The 8,471-nt window shown below is 36.6% G+C and overlaps 1 long non-coding RNA gene across 1 annotated transcript; it reads left to right on the top strand.

Moving 5' to 3' along the window:
- Window positions 1-5,410: 5,410 nt before the first annotated feature.
- On the top strand, window positions 5,411-8,116 carry LOC132625103 (uncharacterized). The gene is made up of 3 exons (XR_009576642.1): window positions 5,411-5,802; window positions 6,574-6,624; window positions 7,833-8,116. It is a non-coding gene; the product is annotated as an uncharacterized LOC132625103 (long non-coding RNA).
- The last annotated feature ends 355 nt before the right edge of the window (window positions 8,117-8,471 follow it).

Genomic DNA, 8,471 nt, shown 5'->3' with positions numbered 1-8,471 from the left:
TGTCCCCCACGCCGCTGACTCCTACGCTCCTCTCTCTCTTCCTCAAACCCGAATCGAAAACCCTATAAAACTAGGACGAATTGTTCTGTCAAAGGGGGGGCTATATTCAACATTCTTTCTGTGTCTCTACTGCTACTCTAAATCGGAGATATGTTAAAATTCCATTCTGTTTCGGAATCATTTTCATACGCCTGAATCCTTTCTAAAATATTCACATTTTTACTATCCCTGGAAATACTCTTTGAAGGATTAAGTGGATTATTCCTTCTGTTGTTACTTTAAAATTCGAGCGTAGATTCGAGACGTCGACACCCACTTCACTGTACCACAAAAAGGTAGTATCGTCTGCTGTGTAGTTTCTTTAGCCGATAATGTTGGTTTGAAATCATCTGTGGGTTTGAAATCACATATGTTCTGTTGCTGTTGAAATATCAAATTAGTGTTCTTAACCTTGCATTTCTGTTGTATTTAGAATTCAATAGAGCTTAGCTGATTTTGTGAGCGTCGTCGCTTCATTTTGTTTTGGTCTGTGAATTACGAAGTATGAACCGATCACGATTTTAGTGCTCTTTATCTATTCAAAATGACTTAGCATGGGCTGCAACTGATATTTAAAACTTGGCTAGAATTTAGTCTCAACTTGTCGTCGCCTAAGTCTAACACAGAAACTGATTTGAAGGAGTATGCCTTTGAAATATCGAGTGGCTTACAAAATATAACTGGGTTTCAACAAAAAAACCGATTTTCAGTTGCGACTTCCGTTAAGTCTACATTTAGTTGCATTTCTTTTCTTGTTGAGTTCAAGTTCAAATTCGTCGTGTTCGAGCATCGATCCGAGACTCCCACACCTAGTTCACTGTACCCAAAACAGGTCGGCGATTCCCCCTTTTCCCTTGTAGTGCATTTTCATTTTTCTATTTGATGCATATGTGAGTTAATTTTTTGTAGTTGGTTAAGCTTTTGGGTAAATCCTGTGCAGTGTAGTTCTAAGCCTGCTTAACATGTTAATCATGGTGTTTGTTGGTAATTCAACTTAGATTAGGTGCCAAGGCCGCTTGTATGCTTGATTAAATATCGATGCTTGCGTTAGTCTGTATTCATAGACTTGATTCAGCAGTTAAGTATATTCAACTGTTTTAAGGTCCTGAGCTTTTGTATGTGATGTTTTCCTTCATGTAGTTGCTAATATCATGTGTTATGTTCTATGGTGGCTGTTTATTTAATCCAGAACAGAAATGTCTACCATCGTCATTAAACGTGAGGTCTGTTTTGATAATTTTGGGATAGAAATTTCAGTCTAGATGAAACCTTCTGTTAAGTACAAATCCAAATTTCGATTAAACTTGATATGTTTAAATTAGTCCTTTAACCAGCTTCTGTGATTTCTGGATTCATTGTAAAAGAGTGGCAAGCGACCTCATTTTTCAGTATGCCTAAGTGACCTCATTGTTCGTTGACTAGCATACATTTTGGATAAGTACAATTCTCCTTTGAGATATGTGTTTGTAACTTTCATGCGTAGATGTTTGGTGGTTATGCTTGAGTAGCATATAAATTTAAACGATTCAGATTCCTCTTTTTCTTTTGTTTTAAATTGGTGACTGCCCTTCCGAAACAATCCGTCGGACCTGCTCGTTGAAGTATATGTGCAACTTTGGTTTGTTTTGTGTCTCGCTTCATTTTCTTGCCTTCATGGACATTCTAATCCGAACATGGATCGGCTACGTTTTGCCTAATTCCTTTCCTTGTTGCTTGTTTAGGAGTCATTAACATATTAATCATGGGCAATCCCCTGTTTCTGTTAAAAAGCTGATGCAGTAGAATGTGAATTGTCTTGAAGTATTTTTAGCACCATGTGTCTACCGGCTAAACGTATCTGCATTGTTTAGTTTGTTCAAAATTAAGTTTAGTATCAATCCGCTGTTTAGAACACTAATTCCTTATCTTTTTTTTCTCTTGATGTGTGAATGAACATGGTAGTAGCCCTCTTATATGACCTGAATCTGCTTTCAGTTACAGCTTTAGCATATCTATAAGCCATTGTTTTTCTCATAATGCATTCAAGATTTATTTCGTTCATATACTCTCTATCGAAATCTGTTGAGTTTATCGCATGATGATCCTATACTAATCTCTTTATCCTTTTTTTCTTTACATGTACACATCGGAGGAAAAATGGAGTCCTAATTCGGGACTCATCATCTGCCGCATTCGTTGTTGGGCCAAAGCCCAACGAAATTCTCTTCTCGAGTCGTCCTCCACCCGCAACATATAAAAGAAAATTCTTGGGCCAAGCCCAGATAGCAAAAGAGCCGAATACCACAGCTTTTAAACGGGCTAGGCCCATCTACTTTCTCTATTCTATTTTCTTTTGTGTATTTGACTTGTATGGATCGACTAACACTTTATCGTATTCTTGTTCTTTCTTAACTTAGATGAACTCTAATAAATTAGTGGGTTTAATTTTAACATAATGGGTAGCTTAATTCAAGGGAGAGACTCATGATTAGCCCATAGATTTCACTCTCCTTATATATTATAGTTATTTACGACATCTATAATATTTTTACATATTAAAACAATTGATTCTTAAAAAATAGTATTGCTATATTTTCTAGCTAAGGGAATCATAATTTATTTTCACTATCTTAAAGAATTCAAACGTAATGAATAGACCAATATGAATTATAGCATACGTTTTTGTAGAAATGACCCTTTTAGATTTATCCAAGTTGCATGTACTTTGATTGAGTATAGTTCTAAAAAAATGATAAAAGAGATGAAAGGAAACTCGCATTAACTATTTTTGTACTTTATTCGTACTCTTAAAATACAAAATGACTAATATTTCACCATTTGATTTTTTCAAATATTTATCAAAATGCTGCATTAATTCACATTTTTCGTCCACTCATACGTATCTTTGACAAGCTTTATTTTAAAAATAATAATAATATCATTAGTTGAAACCTTAACAACATTTATGAGTCGTATTACAAAATAGCATTAAAAGTACTTTTTGTATACAAATTATTATTTTTCTACAAGTTCTATTTTTAATGGCATTCTTACATGTCTATCTATAACTTTAGCCATACTTAAAAGTTACTTTCCTTTTCTACAACACTAATTTATACTTAGCCTAATCAATTATAAGTCCGGTCGGTTAACCATTATTAATGGGTCTTAAAGGGTGCCTAATACCTTCCCTTTAGACTAATTGAACCCTTACCTAGAATCTTAAGTTTCGCAGACCTTAAACAGAGTTAACTTTAAACATAACTTTAATAAACTTTAGGTGTCCTAATTCACCATAAATAATTAGGTGGCGACTCCTTAAAACAAATAAACAAAAAATAGGAATCTCCAATACGTCATACTTCTAATTTTAACCTCCGGGTAAAAATGGGGTGTGACATGTAGTAGGTGCAGTTTGAGTTGGGCATGTGAGGTAAGCCTCGGCATCTTTATACTTTTATTTGAAATTGTTAGCCCCGTGTGGCTATGATGCGATATGATATGATACGTATATACGTATATGTGTTGGCCCTGTGAGGCATGGTTGGTATTTCCTGTGTACAGGTTTTGGGATAGTAAGAAATACAGAGGAACCTCTGCCCAATTTTTTCTAAGAATATAAAGAGGAAAATGAGATATAAATTCTTAACATATCTTGAGGGTCGATACCGATAGGGCAAACCCATTATGTTGGATTAAAGTTTAAGAGATACCCTCCATAGCATTCGTAAGAAGCATTATCTTTGTTTGGAAAATTTTATCTCGAGAAAGCATATACGAGTAGCAAATTCGCAATTTATTCAAATGGACCAGAAATATGTTCCAACCCGATTTTGCTTTAGCACAGCCCATGTGAAGGGCAAAAATATGTGGAAGGGCAAAAATGTCCAACGATTAAGTTTCCTCTAATTGGAAGGATACAAAGTGTATGACAGGCAGTTGGGAATTGAGTGGTTCGCTCACGACTCAAAAATATATATATAAATATGGAGGTAATTATGTGAATTAAGTACTAAAAGATTCTGCGAAGTTCGTCGGACTCTAGTTTTCTTTTGCTGGTGGTCGGAAGATGCCTTACAGAAACATTCCATCAGTTTTCATCGACGGATTGGAGATGGAATTTGTGGAATAAAAACTTAAACTCGTGGGCGGTCTAGAATTTTATATATATATACATGAAGGTAAATATTGAGGATTTACAGGGGGCGACATGGTAACTATATAGTCAGAAAAGTAAAAGAATCCCCTCTAAGTCGGGGTGGGACCCGCTACGAGGGTGTTTTGAGAGTTGTTAAGACCCCGATTTGCCTTAAATTACGTGACAAAGGACGTGCGGGGCAATTGGTGTAATTATACCGGCCCTAACGTGCCTAAATGCATTAAAGTTGTAAGGTTAAGCGTGCTAGGGCCAGAGCAATTCTGGGATGGGTGACCCCCTGGGAAGTAAACTAAAATTTTCACAAGTATAGGAATAAGGGACGAATGGGAAATTTGAGGTAACTTAAAGGAAATTAGGATATGCGGAGTTATTAGAAACCCTCAAGAAGTCGGGTAGACTAAGACAAGATAAGCTGGTGAGGAAGAAGATAGCGCAATGCAGCTTGGGAATGAGAGTAAGTTTGAATAAGCATTTGGAAATTGTTTTGTAAGCAAAATGGTAGTAAATGTGTATGTGTGCATATGACACCCCATTCATGATTGTACCGACTGACAGGTGGACCTCAGCAGCCAGTGTCGCGAGGTATGAAAGATATTAACTGAACAGAATTTGAGAGACAAAGCGAAAGACATGGTACAGATATTACAAGTAAACTGACATTAGTTCCGTCGCCAGCTAAGGCCGAGACGTTCTAGCACAACGATGTTCGGAAATAGAAAGAAAACGAGTACGTAAAAGGAGGATAGTAATAGTAACGTTTGGGAAATTTTGAAGGAAAGAAAGAGACCTCTCCGACGTATTATAATACCCCATAAGGCTAGTTGAACATTCGAGGACGAATGTTCTAAAGGGGGGGAGGATGTTACATCCCGTATTTTTGAACGTCGGATTAATTGTAAGTTAAGGTGGGGCCCACACATCAAGATTTTTTTTTGGGACATGTGACAAATTATATGAATCACATATGTGAAGTTAAACACAACTCATGAAGTACCCTTGGTCCAAATCAAAGTGGAAGCCCTCCAAACGAATATTTTTATGAAAACGTTTTCGGATGACCTGACTTGGAGGGGCAAAAACGGTATTATAAGTTTGGAATTTGGAAATATACCAAGAAATAGAAGTTGTAGATAATTGAATTAGCTTTCCATCCATAGGTCGTGGGTTCCAAGGTGACGTCGGTACAAGGAGATATGAACGTTTTAAGGTCGAAAGGTCAGTGGGCTAGGCCCAACTCGGGACCAATCGAATTGGCCCAAAAAAATGAAAAGAAAAATTCAGGCCCAAGTGAGGAGGTGGCCGGCCATGGTCCTTAATAAAGGACCCAAGCCCATTTAAATTAGTCATGTGATTAATAATAAAAAGGGGCTAAGTCTTCATTTTCAACCAAGAACATTCATGAAGCAAAGAAGAGAAAAACAAACACAAAGAAGAGCAAAAATAAGGCCATTTCGGGTTTGGCCATAGAAAAATCACCCCTCAAAATCTTGCCTCTAAAATTATTTTCTTGTTGAATTCCTACTAAATTAAGTGTCCTCTACAACTTGGTGTAGTTGTTTTGGAAGAAGGAGCACTTATTTCTTCAAGTTGACAACTTGTTCAAGTGAAGAAGTTTGTAGAAAAAGGTAAGAATCAATTCCTTTTTCTTATGTTATGAAGGTTTGTTTATGTTGTGGTATGTGGAAATGAGTAGAAATTATGGAAATATGGAAGTTTGCAAAGTGGGTATGTATATATGTATGTAGCCGTGTGTGTATATTGTTGTATATATGATATGAGTTGAATTTTATGTTGTATTCTAGTTGTGGTTATGGTGAAAATTATATTGGAAATGAAAGTTGAATGAATTTTGGTTGAAGTTGGAATGTAGAAGATTATATCACCTTAGAATAATTTTGAGATATTATGGAAATGAAGTTGTTAAGATGTAAATTATGATTATGGTTGATGAAATTGGAAGGTGGAAATATGTTATGAATATGTAGGTTGAAGATTTGAAGTTTTGGGTGAATTATGTTTTGGTGGAAAGTTTGTATATTTTGTATATCTTGTGAATATTTCGTAGGAATGATATGAAATATTTCCAAATTATATTGTGATGATCTAGATTAATGATGAATGTGAAACCATTGAGATTAGTTTGGAAATTGAAGTTGAAATAAAGGTTATGACATTATGTTGGAAAGATAGCTAGTTAAGTTATATTGTGTTTATGGTGACTATTGTTGTTGTTGATGTTGTTGTTGGGTTGTTGTTGATTGTTTTGGCCGAGTTAAATTCTCGGGGATGCTATATGTATAGGGGAGATGCTGCCCAAATTTCTGTAGGGAATTATGAATAAAGATTGAATACTTAAAGATTGGAAATTGAGAATTGGTAAATGTGACCAATTACAGATTTTGGGCGAAACGGGAATTGAATTTGGAAAGGCGTAAAGAGCATACAAGGTATGTAAAGCTATCCCGATTCTTCTTTTGGCATTCCCTAGGTGTACTAGGATCGGATTTGAGCCTCGGAAAGTGTTTTGCTCATCGGAATCCGCATTTGAAAATACCCCTTTTTCATTCAATGGAATTGAACCCTATAAGTATGCTTTATTGAAAGAATTGTGCAAACTTCCGCAAATTGTTTAGAAAATTATGGAATGCCCCTAGAACCTCCGTAGGTGACTTTATAAGCTTTAAATACGTAATTTGAGCCCACCGCTTCGTTTGTCCCGAGGTGGGTCCACTATTTCCGATTTTACCCTTTTAGTGGTTATGACTTGTCTTCGAGCGTTTTTTTTAAGAAATGTTTTAACTACTCTTGTAACTACTAAATAAAACTTGTTTTAAATATTCTATTAAGTCTTGTAAACTGTTTTGGAACTTGGAAACGAACTTAGAAAGATTATGCATCCGTAATCCATTATGACATCCGAAATATGCTTACTATAGTTCTGTCCAGTTTCATCATTTCGATTTGTTATTCGATATGCTTCATTGAGTCTCTGGAAATATATGATATTTTATACTGCATTTAGTTTCTCACTACTCCACTCGTGGATGCCTCAATGTTTCCCCTACTGAGCCCGGGCCAGGATATGTTCTCAAGCGACTTCTACTGCATTGTTCGCCGTGCCTCGATGTGAGGGGGCAGGTATACATGTACATGGGTTGTGGAGTATGCTGTGCCATGTACACTATTCTGATATGATATGATATGATCTGATATGGCCATCTGATATGATATGCTATGTTACGGGGTTATTCCCCTTTTCTGATCCTTATGTGTTGTGGCACCAGTGTCGGGGGGTGACCACGTTCTGTCTGCCGAGTCCCTTGGCAGGGGCCGGATATGATATGGCATATGTTTCTGTACATACTCTTCATGTTTTGAAAATATGCATTTGATACTCTAGACATCTCACTCACATTTCTGTACGTTCTGTTCCGGTTATGATTTTGTTCCGTAATGGGACCAGGTATGACATACGTTTCCTGTAAGTACTATTTATGCTTTATGATCAGCATTTTGCTAATCTGGATATTCCGTTCATTTTCTGTATCTCCTGTTCCGATTATGACTTTGTTTACTACGTTCCATGCTTTACATACTCAGTACATATTTCGTACTGACCCCCTTTCTTCGGGGGCTGCGTTTTCATGCCGCGCAGGTACAGACTACAGATTTGCTGACCCACCTGCCTAGGACACCTATTCTGCTATTCTGGAGCGCTCTTTTGTCCAGAGCCTATACTCTGGTACAGTCTGCTGCTGTTGGATATATGTACGCTATTCAGGGGTACGACGGGGCCCTGTCCCGTCTTATGATTCTGTTATGTTCTGTAGAGGTCTGTAGACATACATGTGGGTTCTGTATATGTTTTGGGTTGCTATGATTTGTGATAGCCTTAGCGGCTTCCATGTGCTATATATGTTCCTCTGTGACACTAGTAACGTCGACTGACTTTTATATTTATATAATCTGCTAGTCTGCTGGTTTGGGTTATTGGGTACGTTTGGGTGTCCAGCACGGACACTAGTCACGGCCTACGGGGTTGGGTCGTGACAATCGCTGTAATAGCTAATTTTAAAGAGAAAGTTTCAGAAAGAAAAAAATGCAATTAAAAGATTAACTCAAAAAGAAATTGAAAGATAGAGGGTAGGTTATCAATTCAAAAAATAATGAAAGAGGGATTTTCAACTCTTCTTTGTGGATGAAGAAAAATGAAAGAAGCAAAGATATTTTACTGTATAGGAAGAGTAAAATAGGAAGAAAGGGAAAATATTTTAATATATGTATGGATAAGTTA

This window comes from Lycium barbarum, chromosome 12 (genome assembly GCF_019175385.1).
Source record: "Lycium barbarum isolate Lr01 chromosome 12, ASM1917538v2, whole genome shotgun sequence".
Classification (NCBI taxonomy): domain Eukaryota; kingdom Viridiplantae; phylum Streptophyta; class Magnoliopsida; order Solanales; family Solanaceae; genus Lycium; species Lycium barbarum.
Note: the sequence above shows the minus strand (reverse complement) of the source record. Positions and strands in the feature narration are given on the sequence as shown.